This window comes from Canis lupus, unplaced genomic scaffold (assembly GCF_011100685.1).
Source record: "Canis lupus familiaris isolate Mischka breed German Shepherd unplaced genomic scaffold, alternate assembly UU_Cfam_GSD_1.0 chrUn_S47H206, whole genome shotgun sequence".
Lineage (NCBI taxonomy): Eukaryota > Metazoa > Chordata > Mammalia > Carnivora > Canidae > Canis > Canis lupus.
In genome coordinates, this window is record NW_023331413.1 from 31,842 (window position 1) to 48,321 (window position 16,480).

At 43.1% G+C, this 16,480-nt stretch overlaps 1 long non-coding RNA gene across 1 annotated transcript; it reads right to left on the bottom strand.

Annotated features, from left to right (window-relative positions):
• Positions 1-1,268: 1,268 nt before the first annotated feature.
• LOC119879243 lies at positions 1,269-15,551 on the bottom strand. Its single transcript, XR_005387399.1, has 3 exons — positions 15,465-15,551; positions 12,722-12,798; positions 1,269-1,833 (listed from the first exon to the last, which is right to left on the bottom strand). It is a non-coding gene; the product is annotated as an uncharacterized LOC119879243 (long non-coding RNA).
• Between the last annotated feature and the right edge of the window lie 929 nt (positions 15,552-16,480).

Sequence of the window (16,480 nt, forward strand, 5' to 3'; positions counted from 1 at the left end):
ACACAGGCAGAGGGAGAAGCAGGCTCCATGCACCGGGAGCCCGACGTGGGATTCGATCCCAGGTCTCCAGGATCGCGCCCTGGGCCAAAGGCAGGCACCAAACCGCTGCGCCACCCAGGGATCCCCCTAATTAGTGTATTTTAAATATGCAACACAATCCCTCCTACAATGGCAAGCAATATTTACAGATAGTTATTCTACCTTTGATTCATAAGAAGGTACACACTATCCTCTACTTTGTACTAAAAGCCTTCAGCCAAAGTAAGAGCAGCAGCAGCGCCATAGGTTCTGCAAATTCACATATTGAGGGACTTGTTTAATTTATAGAAAGAGGGGCAGCCCCAGTGGTGCAGCGGTTTAGCTCCGCCTGCAGCCCAGGGAGTGATCCTGGAGACCCTGGATCGAGTCCCACGTCAGGCTCCCTGAATGGAGCCTGCTTCTCTCTCTGCCTCTCATTCTCCCTCTGTGTCCCTATGAATAAATAAAATCTTTAAAAAAATTTATAGAAAGAATATTTCCCCCTCATCGATCACAGTGGAGTCAGATTTCAATTATACCCAATCAGATTCCTGCATCTATTGTTCTTTCTGCCAAAAGAGAGGATCTCAGAACATTTTGGCAAGATTTATACACCAAATCAATCCCTGCTAGCACTTCTCAAACTGAAGTCATAAAGCCATTTGTTGATGTTTAAATTTTCAAAAGCTCAGAGTGGATGGGATACTAAATGAAACCAGAAAGATGGAATATTGCATATCACTCTATTTTTTAACCAACTCACCTTTGTAAAAAAAGTTTGGGCACTCTATTCAATATTTCTTTTGATTTCCAACTTCCCTTTTCTGCATATGAAATCAGAATGAAAAATTCCTCTTCTGCCAATGCTAAATTATTCATTCTGATTTCATGCCTCCATTTGCAATAGTATTATTCCTAACACCTTGAAACAACCTAATTCTTTCCCTCTATAGAAATGCTGAAATCAGAGTCTTTCACCAATTATAACAAAGCATAAAGTGATGCCCAATTTTCACTACTAAGCCAGAAATAAGCAAACTACTTAATTAAACATGTCTTGAATGTGTGTGTGTATGAGAAGGAGGGAGGGAGAGAAGAGAAGGAGGAGAAGAAGGAGAAGCAGAAGTAGAAACAGCAGCAGAAGAAGGAGGAGGAGGAGGAGGAGGAGGAGGAGGAAGGGAGGGGAGATGATGGAGAAGGACAAGAGGAGGAGGAAGAGGGTGGGAAAGGAGGAGGAGGAAGACTGAGAGGAAAGGGAGGGAGAGAAAGAAAGGAGGAAGGAAATCTGTAGGCAGGTTCTTATTTATTTGTATGTTGTATATCCAAAGAAGCCTAAATTAATGAATTATCTGAGACCAAAACTCCTTTATACAAAGAGAAGACTTTATGTAAAGTCATACAAATTTACACAATACCAACCACAATGAGCAAAGAAATCATAAAATTTGAAAAGTCTGTTTGTAGCAGCTATGAGACCAGAAATACTTCAGTGAGGACCTTTTATTTACCCCCTGCCTAAGTGAATATTGAATATACAATTTGTGCTTGCTTGTAAAGCCTTTGAAGGTTTCTTTAGTTCCCAGGCTTCTCTTCCTGTGTCCTTCCTCCTTTCCTAACATCGCAGCCCTCAAGGACCCAGTGCCCTCTTGTTCTCTTGCTCTCCCCTGACCTTTCAGTATAGATTTATCGACGAGAACACAACACATTTATAAGATGAACTAAAGTTATTCACAGTAAGATGTTCCACGAACCAGACATTTGTCATTTGAGCCTTGACAGAAAAAGATTGCTTATTTGTCTCTGCTCCTCGTGTTTCTTTGAAAAAAAAAAAACCTGGTTAGTATCAGGCTAGAAGGTGAGGATACCCTAATGGCCTAGCTGGAAAGAACAGAAAAAAAAGAAAACTTTACCATTTAGAACACCGTTATCAAACACTGATCACTTGAATGAGAATCATCTGGAATCATTGTGAAAATGCAGATCCCTGGGCCACATCCCATACCCACTGAATCCTAACCTCTGCCAGAATGGCAAAAGAACCTCCACATTGCCCGAATGTGCAGGTGATTCTCACACAACTGAATACCAAGAATTACTACCTGAGGATGGCTATTCAACTTCTATTCATGTAAAAAAACAATGCCACAGCTAAAGCTATTGTTTCTAAAATGATCTTTTCCTAAGATTTGTCTTTTATTTTTCTTTATTATGCTATTTCTGCTTTATTTTCTAGAGTCTATTATTTAGTGCAGGAAAATTGTTACAACAATTCTCTTTAAATTAAAACAAAAACAAAGCCCCCACTGGGCTGGTTTCACAACTAAAGATGATGTCACTGACATCTCTTTCAGCATCTCTGATCTCAACATGTAAAGGAAATTAAATTAATGAAAACAAAGACCAGCGAAGGGATTATAAATTAATTTTCTCTCCACTAAAATGAACAGCAGGAGAAAAAAATCTTTTCTGTGATTAAAAATGACATCATGCTATCTTCCACAAAATAACATCCCCAAAAGTAATTCTATTTAATTTTTTTTAATTTAGTGCTTCGTTTTTAAAACTACATTATTTCAGGTGTGCCTGGGTAGTGCAGTCGGTTAAGTGGCTGATTCTTGGTTTCAGCTCAGATCATGATTTCAGGGTTCTGGGATTGAGCCCCACATTGGGCTTCTTCCTCAGCATAGAGTCTGCTTAAGAGATTCTCTTCTCCCTCTCCCTTTGCCCCCCACCTCAGTGAGTGCACACACACACACACACACACACACACTCTCTCTCTCAAATAAATAAAATCTTTTTTTAAATAAAACTACATTATTTGAAAGATTTTTTTAAAATAAATATTGTTGGTTATATCATCTGGTGCCTAAAGTTGAAGGAATTAATGAGTTATTTGACTCTCTGCTATGACATTTTTCAATTTTAGGATAGATCACTTTATTATAATTAACACTTTAACTTAATGGAAAAAGCTAATTTTTAAAGGGATGGGCCAACATTTAGCAAATGTTTACCTCCATCATATCACCCCCAGGATTCTATGTCTGCTGGTTGACTATGAGGGAATTACACACACATCCCACTCTGCCAAACAACCTTGAAGAGAGTTAAGATGTCCAAATTGCTCCAGCTACATTTTCTAATCATCTGAAAAATGCAAAGTTTGTGGTTATGACTCTCTGTGTGTGTGTGTGTGTGTAAAAGAGAGAGGAGAGAGTTGAAGAGGAGAAATAAATGTATCTGCTTTTCTTAAAGAAAGAAAATGTATTGAAATTTATACCTGAAAGTACTATCATATCCTCATTCTATATATAGTCTAAACCGAACTCATCTTTTTTTTTCTTGAATATAATGAAGTGTAGACAACAGTGACACCATAGAGTCATCCAGTCAGCTTGATGTCCAGGAAGTGAGACTGTACAGAAACTCCCTACATGGTATTAAGGGAACCATTCCCTGGGCTCTATAGTGTTTTCAATATTGGAGCATAAATGAAACACACACACACACATTCCATGGGCTCTATAGTGTTTTCAATATTGGAGCATAAATGAAACACACACACACACACACACACACAAAGTACAAAGGTTGTTTTTTTAGAGCAATAAATGATTGTTCTGTTTTGTTTTCAGAATATTCCAATACGAAAGTCTTTAAAACTTTCTACTCTGGCAAAATATTTGCCAACAGCTGATTTCACTCAGAGGCAGATGAGCACATTAAGAAGTTCCAGAAAGGCTAATAATTTGCAACAGCTTCAAATCAATAAGCTATCTTCAGAAGCAATTTGGCACTAGCCCCAAACCTATACAGAGCAAAAGAAAATCTCAGAAGTTAACCACACCCACACTCATAAGGCAATTAATTTATCCATGATTGCTTTTGTTATTCCTGCAAGGCCTTTGGAATTAGCTCAAGACTTCCTAACCCCTTCACTAACCCCAAGCATCTTATCAATTAATCCTACCAACACAACCCTGTTGTGGAGGTTTAATGTGTGATTGCTAGTCTCAAGTGGGCCCTTAACACTGTCAATTAATCCTGCTGCATTCCTTAATCCATTCACTCAAAAAATATTTATTGAGTGCTCCCTAAATTTCAGGTACTGTTCTAAGAACTGTGGTATAGCCAGAAGTAACACAAAAATCTACGCCCTCGTAGAGTTAATATTCTAACATGGGAAGAAATTTTTAAAATGAGTAAGTGATTTAATATATTAGGAAGCTTCAAATATTACGAAAAGAAAGGAGGAAAAGGAACATGTGCTTTTGAAAGGGTGTTATTTGCAAATTTTGGTAAGTAGGCCAGGTGCCTAGTCATGCAAGCATCTGTGGGAGTGCTTTCTAGGCACAGGATTGGGCAGGGCAGATGCCCAAAGGGAGGAACACATCAGGCATGTTCCAGAAACACTAGAGTCCAGTGAGCAACAGGTAGAGTGATTGGAAATGATGTCCCAGACGAAGCAGTGGCTAAAACCATGTAAGTCCTTGTAAATTCATGCTAAGGTTTGGGCTTACATTCTGAGAATGAAGGGAAGCTGCCGAGGCTTTGAGCAGAAGAAGGATGTCATCTCACATGTTTTTAAAAAGTCTCACTGGCTGTTTTTCTGGATGGACCATAGGGAAACCAAGGGTGAAAGCAAGACACTGATTGGGAAATGACTGCAATAATCCAAGAAGGGAATGGTGCAACTGGAACCAGCGAGGGTAGTGACGTAGGTAATGAATGATGCTTGGCTTCTCCATGTCTTTGGCATAGAATTCCACAATAAATTGAAAATCAAGTATGAAAGAGTAGGGGAAAAAAGCCCCAAAAGTTCTCAGCCTAGAGTGCTGGATTTCTTCAAATCCCCAACTGCAATCCTCTCTCACTTGATGACCTTGCCACCTATTTAACTGAGAATTTGCCGCAGAACTCCCTACAGCCCTCCCTTTAGGTATGGCTCTGCATTCACTTGTGCCCATATTCTCTGCCTTCTCTCCTCTGACTATGGATGAACTGTTGGTGCTCCTGTGGACAATCTTTCCATTGGAACACTAAATCCCATTCCTCCTTTTTTACCTAAGAAAGCTGCTTCAGCTAATCTGTCCTCAGCATTTATTCTGTCCTTACATGATCTCTCATTAGTATGCTTTTACCATTTTGATTCCATCTGTCTCCCTCCAACCACAACCCCATTATTCCCTCAAGTGACCTATTTATTTCTTTTCTAGAGTAGAGGCTTCTAAAGAATTGTCCCTACTCCTTCTCTGATTTTTCTTTCACCTTTTCATGAATGCAATAAAATTAAATTAAATTGAATTTTCCATCTACCATTCTACTGAAACTACTCTTAGCAAGACCCTCAGCAACTTCCATTTTACCAAGTCCAGGGTGAACTTCTCAGGCTACATTTCCCTGATATAACAAGTAAGTATTTGGTGGTTGATAACTTCCTCCTGATTGAACCCCTACATTCAATTGAATCACAACACCATACCATCCTGGTTTTTCTGCTGTCTGATGTCATGATGAGTACTTCCTTCAGCTGCTGATCCTGCTGATACAAAGAATCCAAACTTCAAGAGCATCAGCCATAGCTTTAAGTTTATCGAGACCTTTATTTTATCTTCTATTAGAATTATGTCCTCTTAGGAAACAAGACTGCTGGACCATGAAGCCTAAAGTAGTAGAGACGGAAGCATAAATTCCCCCTAAGAGAGTCAGTGGGAGTGATGATGAGCAGAGACCCTTGACTGCATCCTGAAGAACAGCTCCTCTCCCTCCTCAGATGTCAGCTCTGAGCTGGCCCCTCAGCAAGGCCTTCAAGAGGCTATGCCACAACTTCTCAGACTTATGGATGATGCAGAAGGTGATAGGAACGATGCAAGCCATGGCCCTCCTCTTTCTCAATCTACTTTTTCCTCTTCTCCCTGACCTCTTAATATTAAAATGCCCTTGAAACACTTCTCAGTCCTTAAATTTATCTATACCTGATAACTACATCCAGTCTCATGGCTTTAGATGCCACATTCTCTTCCAAAATCATGTCTCTAGCTTTAACCTTTACCTTCACATTCATATATATATAATAGACTTGGATATATATATATATATATGACGTCTCAAATTTAGTATGTTCAAAACTGAGTCCAGTATCTTCTATACTCCTTCCAACAAAAACAACAGAAATGACCTGCCTTTCCTGTTTCAATAACAACCACATCCTTCCAAGCCCTCCGTACAAAAATTGTAGAGTTCTTTACCCTTCTTCCTCCTCATTACATCTAATTCATCAGCAAATCCTTAGTTCCATCTTCAAAAATATATCTAGAATCTAAACAGAGCCTTTCAAGCCCACAACTATCCCTCAGGTCCAAATTGCCATAACCTCTCATCTGGATTACTTAGACAGCTTTCCAACTGATCTTTTGATCTTAATCTTTCCTCCTCTTCAATCTTCACTGCACAGCAGTCAAAATGGGTCTGTAAGTTAGATCTTATTTCTCTGTTAAAAGTAAAATCCAAAGTCCTAAAATGGTATATGATCCTCTACAATGTCATGCAACCTAATTACTTTAGTGTTTCTTGCTACCACTCACCTTTTTCACTCACCACACCACACAAAAGTCCAATCATCCTCTTTTACTGTTCTGTAACCATGCGTGGTATACTCTCACTTCAGAGCCGATATATTTGACATTCTCAGCCTGGAATGCTATTCCCCCAGATAGCATCATCACTAGCTCCCTTAGTTCCTTTAGATCTTTACGGAAATGTCTTCTTAGTGACATTAATGAGATTTTCCCTAACCACCATATTTAAAATTGCAAACACATTCTCTCTAAATTCCCAATACTCTTTTCTTCATCTTTGTAACACATATTACTACTAACATTTTATATATTTTACTATATATTTAGATCTCTCTCTATATATGTATTATGTATATATGAGAATATATATATATATATATATATATATTCCCATATATATATATTATATGTTCATGGTCTTATTAGAACATAAATTTCATGAGGACAGGCTATTCATCTGTTTTGCTCCTTTCTGTATCCTTTATTCCTAAAAAGGAGCTCTCTAGTAGCCATTCAAAATGCATTTGTTGAGTAAATCCATGAAATATACTCCCCGAGAAACTCTATGGTAGTATCTTCTCTCAGATTAAAATGTACTTCATTTCTTTATACATTTTTGTGGTTACCGACCCAATGGCAGTAGTTGTTTCAGGAGGAAGAAACACGAACATTATCACTAATCAGAGCTCTGCTTATAATTCATTTTAAAAGGTAGTATGGGGAATCCCTGGGTTGCTCAATGGTCTACCACCTGCCTTCAGCCCTGGACATGATCCTGGAGTCCCGGGATTAAATCCCACATCAGGCTCCCTGCATGGCTCCTGCTTCTTCCTCTGCCTGTGTCTCTGCCTCTCTCTCTCTCTCTCTCTCTCTCTCTGTGTGTGTCTCTCATGAATAAATAAAATATTTAAAAAATAATAAAATAAAAGATGGTGTTAATAAGACCCTACCGTTTTGAGGGAGGGGCAAGAAGGTGGAAGAGTAGGGTCCCCCAAATCACCTGTTCCCACCAAATTACCTAGATAACATTCAAATCATCCTGAAAATCTATGAATTCAGCCTGAGATTTAAAGAGAGAACAGCTGGAATGCTACAGTAAGAAGAGTTCATGCTTCTATCAAGGTAGGAAGACGGGGGAAAAAGAAATAAAGAAACAAAAGGCCTCCAAGGGGGAGAGGCCCCGCAAGGAGCTGGGCTAAGGCCAGGGCGAGTGTCCCCAGGACAGGAGAGCCCGTCCGGGAGAGAAGCAGGAGCTTAACCAATCTTCCCAAGCAGAAAGATGCTCGCAGGGAGTAGAGCAGGACCCCAGGAAGGCGGGGGATGCCCTCAGGCTCCCTGGGACACTAACAGACACCTGCGCCCCCAGGAAAGTGCACCCAGCTCCCTAAGGGCTGCAGCGTGTGCATGGCGGGACCCCAGAGCAGCTCGGAGGGGCTCCAGCAGAGGCTCCGGAGAGAGGGGGCTGCAGGGACCCGAGAGCAGCTCAGAGGCAGCTCTAGCAGAGGTAGAGGCTCCACGTGGAGGGGGCCGTATGGCCCGGGAGCAGCTCTGTGGGTCTCAGGTGGTGGTTCCGCAGAGAGGGTCTTCGCGGCCAGGAGCGCGAATCCAACAGCACAGGCCCGGGAGCACAGGGCTCTGGGGACACAGCCTAGGATCCAACCTCCCCCCAGGACAGGCAGAGGCCAGGAGGGCCCAGGAGAGCAAGGATGCTTCTGCCCCGAGCTGAGGAGATCAGTGGCCCCGCCCCCGGAGCATCCAGGCCCCTGCAGTCCGAGAGATCCCGAGTTACTGCGGAAGCTGAATCCAGGGCTCCAGAGCCAGCCACTGCCACTGTGGTTGTCCCTCCTGGGGCCTCACGGGGTAAACAACCCCCACTGAGCCCTGAACCAGGAAGGGGGAGAGCAGATCCCCAAGTGCTAACTGAAAATCAGCACAACAGGCCCCTCCCCCAGAAGACTAGCTAGACACACAAGTTCCAGGGGAAGTCAAGGGACTTAAAGTATACAGAATCAGAAGATACTCCCCCGTGTGTTTTTTTTTTTTTCTTTTTGATTTCTGTTTGCTTTCCCCATCCTTTATTTTCCTTTCTTTCTTCTCTTTTTTTTCCTTCCTTTTTTCTTTTTCTCATTTCTTTCCTTCTTTCTATCCTCTCTTTTTCTCCTTTTCCCAATACAACTTGTTTTTGGCCGCTCTGCACTGAGCAAAATGACTAAAAGGAAAACCCTCACCTCAAAAGAAAGAATCAGAAACAGTCCTCTCTCCCACAAAGGTACAAATATGGATTACGATTCAATCTCAGAAAGCCAATTCAGAAGCACTATTATACAGCTACTGGTGGCTCTAGAAAAAGCATGAAGGACTCAAGAGACTTTGTGACTGCAGAATTTAGAGCTAATCAGGCAGAAATTAAAAATCAATTGAATGAGATGCGATCCAAACTACAAGTCCTCACAACGAGGGTTCACGAGGTGGAAGAACGAGTGGATGACATAGAAGACAAGATGATGGCAAAGAGGGAACTGAGGAAAAAAGAGACAAACAATTAAAAGACCATGAGGATAGATTACGGGAAATAAATGACAGCCTGAGGAAGAAAACCTAACATTTATTGGGGTTCCCGAGGGTGCCGAAAAGGACAGAGGGGCCAGAATATGTATTTGAACAAATCCTAGCTGAAAGCTTTTAATCTGGGAAGGGAAACAGGCATTCAGATCCAGGAGATAGAGTGATCCGCACCCCCTAAAATCAATAAAAAATGTTTCAACTCCTCGACATTTAATGGTGAAGCTTGCAAATTCCAAAGATAAAGAGAAGATCCTTAAAGCATCAGGAGATAAGAAATCCCTGATTTTATGGGGAGGAGTATTAGGGTGACAGCAGACCTCTCCACAGAGAACCTGGCAGGACACAGGGGTGGCAGGATATATTCAGGGTCCTAAATGAGAAAAAACATGCAACCAAGAATACTTTATCCAGCAAGGCTCTCATTCAACTTGGAAGGAGAGATAAAGAGCTTCCAAGACATGCAGGAACTGACAGAATATGTGACCTCCAAACCAGCTCTGCAAGAAATTTTAAGGGGGACTCTTAAAATTCCCCTTTAGAAGAGTTCAGTGGAACAGTCCACAAAAACAAGGGACTGAATAGATATCATGATGACACTAAACTCCTAGCTTTCAATAGTAACTCTGAACGTGAATGGGCTTAATGACCCCATCAAAAGGTGCAGGGTTTCAGACCGGATAAAAAAAGCAGGACCCATCAATTTGCTGTCTATAAGAGACTCATTTCAGACAGAAGGACACCTACAGCCTGCAAATAAAAGGTTGGGGAACCATATACCATTCAAATGGTCCTCGAAGAAAGCAGGGGTAGCCATCTTTATATCAGATAAACTAAAACTTACCCCGAAGACTGTAGTGAGAGATGAAGAGGGACACTTATATCATACTTAAAGGATCTATCCAACAAGAGGACTTAACAATTCTCAATATATATGCCCAGAATGTGGGAGCTGCCAAATATATCAACCAATTAATAACCAAAGTTAAGACATACTTAGATAATAATACACTTATACTTGGTGACTTCATGTAGCTCTTTCTACTCTCGATAGGTCTTCTAAACACAACGTCTCCAAAGAAACAAGAGCTTTAAATGATACATTGGACCAGATGGATTTCACAGATATCTCCAGAACTTTACATCCAAACTCGACTGAACACACCTCCTTCCAAGTGCACATGGAACTTTCTCCAGAATAGACCACATACTGGGTCACAATCGGGTCTGAACAATACCAAAAGATTGGGATCGTCCCCTGCATATTCTCAGACCAATAATGCCTTGATATTAGAACTAAATCACAACAAGAAGTTTGGAAGGACCTCAAACACGTGGAGGTTAAGGACCATCCTGAATAAAGATGAAAGGGTCAACCAGGAATTAAGGAAGAATTAAAAGATTCATGGAAACTAATGAGAATGAAGATGTAACCTTTCAAAATCTTTGGGATGCAGCAAAAGTAGTCCTAAGGGGTTAATGCATTGCAATACAAGCATCCATTCAACAACTAGAAAGATCTCAAATACAAACGCTAACCTTACACATAAAGGAGCTAGAGAAAAAACAGCAAATAGATCCTACACCCAGCAGAAGAGAGAGTTAATAAAGATTCGCGCAGAACTCATGAAATCGAGACTAGAAGAACTGTGGAAGAGATCAACAAAACCAGGAGTTGGTTTCTTTGAAAGAATTAATAAGATAGATAAACCATTAGCCAGCCTTATTAAAAAGAAGAGAGAGAAGACTCAAATTAATAAAATCATGAATGAGAAAGGAGAGATCACTACCAACACCAAGGAAATACAAACGATTTTAAAAACATATTATCAACAGCTATACGCCAATAAATTAGGCAATCTAGAAGAAATGGACGCATTTCTGGAAAGCCACAAATTACCAAAACTGTATCAGGAAGAAATAGAAAACCTAAACAGGCCAATAACCAGGGAGGAAATTGAAGCAGTCATCAAAAACCTCCCAAGACACAAAAGTCCAGGGCATGATGGCTTCCCAGGGGAATTCTATCAAACGTTTAAAGAAGAAACCATACCTATTCTCCTAAAGCTGTTTGGAAAGATAGAAAGAGATGGAGTACTTCCAAATTCGTTCTTGAGGCCAGCATCACCTTAATTCCAAAACCAGACAAAGAGCCCACCAAAAAGGAGAATTATAGACTAATATCCCTGATGAACATGGATGCAAAAATTCTCAACAAGATACTAGCCAATAGGATTCAACAGTACATAAGAAAATTATTCACCATGACTGAGTAGGATTTATTCCCAGGACACAAGGCTGGTTCAACACTCATAAACTATCAATGTGATTTTGCAAGTGACATATCAGATAAAGGGCTAGTTTCCAAGATCTATAAAGAACTTATTAATATCAGCACCAAAGAAACAAACAAGCCAATCATGAAATGGGCAAAAGAACAGAAATCTCACAGAGGAAGACATAGACATGGCCAACACCCACGAGAAAATGCTCTACATCACTTGCCATCAGGGAAACACAAATCAAAACCACAATGAGATATCTCCTCACACCAGTGAGAATGGGCAAAATTAACAAGGCAGGAAACTACAAATGTTGGAGAGGATGCAGAGAAAAGGGAACCCTCTTACACTGTTGGTGGGAATGTGAACTGGTGCAGCCACTCTGGAAAACTGTATGGAGAATCCTCAGAGTTAAAAATAGACCTCCGTACGACCCAGCAATTGCACTGCTGGGGATTTACCTCAAAGACGCAGATGCAATGAAACGCTGGGACACCCGCACCCTTAGGTTCAGAGCCACGATAGCCACACTGCGAAGGGGTCTCGGTGTCCATCAAAGATGAATGGATATGGAGGGTGTGTGGTCTCTGTACAAAATGCAAGATTACTCAGCCGTTAGGAATGACAAACACCCACCATTTGCTTCGACATGGATGGAACCAGAGGGTGTTACGGCTGAGGGAAGAAGGCAATAGGTGAAGGACAAACATTATATGGTCTCATTCTTTTTGGGAGTATGACAAAAATAGTGAAAGGGAATAGAGGGTGAAAGGAGAGAGAAAAATGAGTGGGAGATGGCAGAGAGGGCAGAATAGGAGAGACTCCTAACCCTGGGAAACGAACAAGGGGGTGGAAGAAAGAGAGGAGGGCGGGGGGGTGGCGGGTGACTGGGCGACGGGCACCGAGGGGGGAACTTGATGGATTAGCACTGGGGGGGTTACTCTCTATGTTGGTAAAACGAACTCCAATAATAAATAAACCGATAAACTCACAAACTTCCCGAGACACAAAAGTCCAGGGCCAGTAGGCTTACCAGGGGAATTCTATCCAATGCTTCAAGATGAAAGCATACCTATGCTACTAAAGCTGCTCCGAAAGATAGAAAGAGATGGAACACTTCCAACCCCGTTCTTGGAGGCCGGGGTCACCTTAACTCCAGAACCCAAGACCCCACCAAAAAGAAGAATCCTGGACCGATGTCCCTGATGAACGCGGATGCACACCTTCTCCACAAGATACGACCCAACAGGTTGCAACGGGACATATTAAGAAGTTACTCACCATGACCCAGTGGGGTTTATCCCCGGGGTGCAAGGCTGCTTCAGCACTCGGAGAGCACTCCATGTGCTTCTTCAGATCTGCAAGAGAGAAAACAAGAACCAGATGATCCTCTCAAGTGACGCAGAGGAAGCATTTGACAAAATACGGAATCCATGCCCGATCCAACGCATCAGAGTACAGAGATACAGGAAACGTCTCTCAGCATCTTCCAAGCCATCTCCGAAAAGCCCGTGGCAAATTATCATTCGCAATGGGGGAGGAAACACCGGAAGCCTTGCCCTGAAGAACAGGCACGAGACTGGGATGTCACTCTCACCACTGCTATTCTCAGCATAGTACGAGACGTCATGGCCTCAGCAGTCAGGCAACAAAACGAAACAAAAGGCATTGAAACTGGCAAAGAAGAAGTCAACATCTCCCTCTTCGCCAATGACATTATATTGTACCTAGAAAACCCAAAAGACTCCACCACATGATTGCTCAAACTCCCTACAGCAAGTTCGGGCAGTGCGGCAGGATACAAACGTGGGGCCCAGAAACTAGTGGCCTTTCTACATGCGAACAAGGAGACCGAAGGAAAGGGACATCGAGGAAAGGGTCAACCCCAATTATACAACTGCAGCACCCCCAAAAAAGCATGAGCTACCTAGGAAGAACCCTAACCAAAGGTGTGTAAAGGGTCTCTACCCGAAACACTGCAGAACAAGTCTGAAGGAAACTGAGGAAGAAACAAAGAGATGGAAAAGGTTCCATGATGCTGGATTGGAAGAATTAATATTCGGGAAAATGTCAATGTGACCCAGGGCAATCGACACAACTAATGCAATCCCTGTCAGAAATACCACGGACTCTCTTCAGAGAGCTGGAGCAAGTCATCTGAAGACTGGTGTGGAATCCGAAAAGACCCCGAACGGCCACAGGAAGAGTAGCCAAGAAACCACTGCGGGGGCAGCACAATGCTGGATTTCACGTGTGCCACGAAGCTGTTACCGGCAAGACAGTGTGATACTGGCACAAAGACAGGCATACCGATCAATGGAACAGAAGAGAGCATCCAGAGGTGGACCCTCAACTCTATGGGTAACTAATATTCGGCCAGGCAGCAAAGACCTTGCAGGGGAACAAAAAAAGACAATCTCTTCAGTAGAATGCTGCTGGAAACACTGGACAGCCACACGCAGAAGAAATGAAACTGGATCATTCCTCTCACACCATACACAAGGATAAACTCAAATGGATGAAGGATCTAAATGCAAGGACAAGATTCCATCAAATCCTAGGGGACAACACAGGCAACACACCATTCTTGATCTTGGTCCACAGCAACTTCGTGCAAATTACATCAGCCATGAAGGCCAGAGAAACAAGAGCAAAAATTGATCGCTGGGACTTCAACAAGATGAGCAGCTTCCGCCTCAGCAAAAGAAACACTCAAAAACTTAAAGCCAACGCACAGAATGGGAGAAGTTATGTGCCAAATGACCCTGTCAGGTAAAAGGGCCAGTATCCAAGATCTCTGAAGAACTTCTGTAACTCCACAGCAAAGAGACCAAGGATCCAATCTGGTAGACGGGCAAGAGACGTGAACGGAAATGTCACAGAGGAAGACGTAGGCGTGACAGACAAGCACATGAGACAATGCACCGCATCACTGGCCGTCAGGGAAATACAGGTCAAAAGCACAACGAGATCCCACCTGACGCACCAGTGACCGCGGTGAACGTTAACAAGACAGGAAGCAGCGAATGTCAGTGATGATGTGGCGAAAGGGGAACCCTCTTGCACTGCTGGTGGGAATGTGACCTGGTGCAGCCACGCCTGGAAAGCCGTGTGCAGGTGCCTCAGAGAGGTAACAACGGATCTACACTGTGATCCAGCATGGGGGTGCACTGGTGGAGATGTACCCCAATGATACAGATGCAGGTAAATGCTGGGACACCTGCACCCCGAGGTTTCGAGCGGCAACATCCATGATAGTCACTCTGTGGAAGGAGCCTCGGTGTCCATCGAAAGATGAATGGATAAGGAGGGTGAGTGGTCTCTGTACACAATGGAAGATTACTCAGCCGTTAGAAACGACGAACACCTACCATTTGCTTCGACCTGGATGGAACCGGAGGGTATTAAGGCTGAGGGAAAGAAGACAATCGCGAAGGACAAACATCATATGGTCTCATTCTTCTGGGGAGGATGAAAACAATAGTGAAAGGGGAGAGGGGGAAAGGAGAAAAAAATGAGTGGCAGATAGCAGAAAGGTAGACCGAACAGGAGAGACTCCTAACCCTGGGAAATGAACAAGGGGTGGAAGAAAGGGAGGAGGGTGGGGGTGCGGGTGACTGGGCAACGGGCACGGAGCGGGGCACTTGATGGGATGAGCCCTGGGGGGTTATGCTCTATGTTGGCAAAATGAACCCCAATAGGAAATAAGAAACACACCTATAAAGAAACACACAAACCTCCCGAGACACAAACGTCCGGGGCCAGATGGCTTCCTAGGGGAATTCTATCAAACGCTTCAAGAAGAAATCATACCTGTGCTACCAAAGCTGCTCCGAAAGATAGAAAGAAATGGAATACTTCCAAACTCGTTCTTGGAGGCCAGCGTCACCTTAACTCCAAAACCCAAGACCCCCCCCACCCAAAGGGAGAATTCTGGACCGATGTCCCTGATGAACACGGATGCACACCTCCACAAGCTATGAGCCAACGGGATCCAACAGGACATTATTAACAAGTTACTCACGATGACCCGGTGGGCTTTATCCCCGGGGTGCAAGGCTTCTTCAGCACTCAGAAAGCACTCAAGGTGCTTCATCAGATCTGCAAGAGAGAAAACAAGAACCAGATGATCCTCTCAAGAGACGCAGAGGAAGAAGCATTTGACAAAACACAGCATCCATTCCTGATCCAAACGCTTCAGAGTACCGGGATAGAGGGAACGTCCCTCAGCATCTTCAAAGCCATCTACGAAAAGCCCGCGCAAATTCTCATTCCCAATGGGGAAACACTGGGAGCCTTTCCCCGATGACCAGGCACGAGACGGGGATGTCCACTCTCACTGCTGCTATTCTCAACATAGTACGAGACGTCATGGCCTCAGCAATCAGGCAATGAAAAGAAATAAAAGGCATTCAAATCGGCAAAGAAGAAGTCAAACTCTCCCTCTTCACCGATGACACGATACCGTACCTAGAAAACCCAAGATGGCTGGAACTCCTACAGCAAGTTCGGCAGTGTGGCGGGATACAAACTCGGGACCCAGAAACCAGTGGCCTTTCTGTAAGCGAAGAATGAGACCGAGGAAAGGGACATCGAGGAAGGGGTCAACCCCATTTATACAACCGCAGCACCCAAAAAAAGCATGAGCTACCTAGGAATAAACCTAACCAAAGGGGTAAAGGATTGCTACCCAAAACACTGCAGAACATGTCTGAAAGAAACTGAGGAAGACACAAAGCGATGGAAAAAGGTTCCATGCTCCTGGTTTGGAAGAATTAATATTGGGGAAAATGTCAACGTGACTCAGGGCAATTTACACAAATAGTGTAATCCCTCTCAGAAATACCATGGACTATCTTCAGAGAGCTGGAAAAAATCATCTGAAGACTTGTGTGGAATCAGAAAAGACCCCGAACGGCCACGGGAATAGTAGCCAAGAAATCCAATGCAGGGGGTGGGGGTGGGGCAGCACAATGCCAGATTTCAGGGCGCGCCTCAAAGCTGTGAGCATCAGGACAGTGTGGTACTGTCACAGAAACG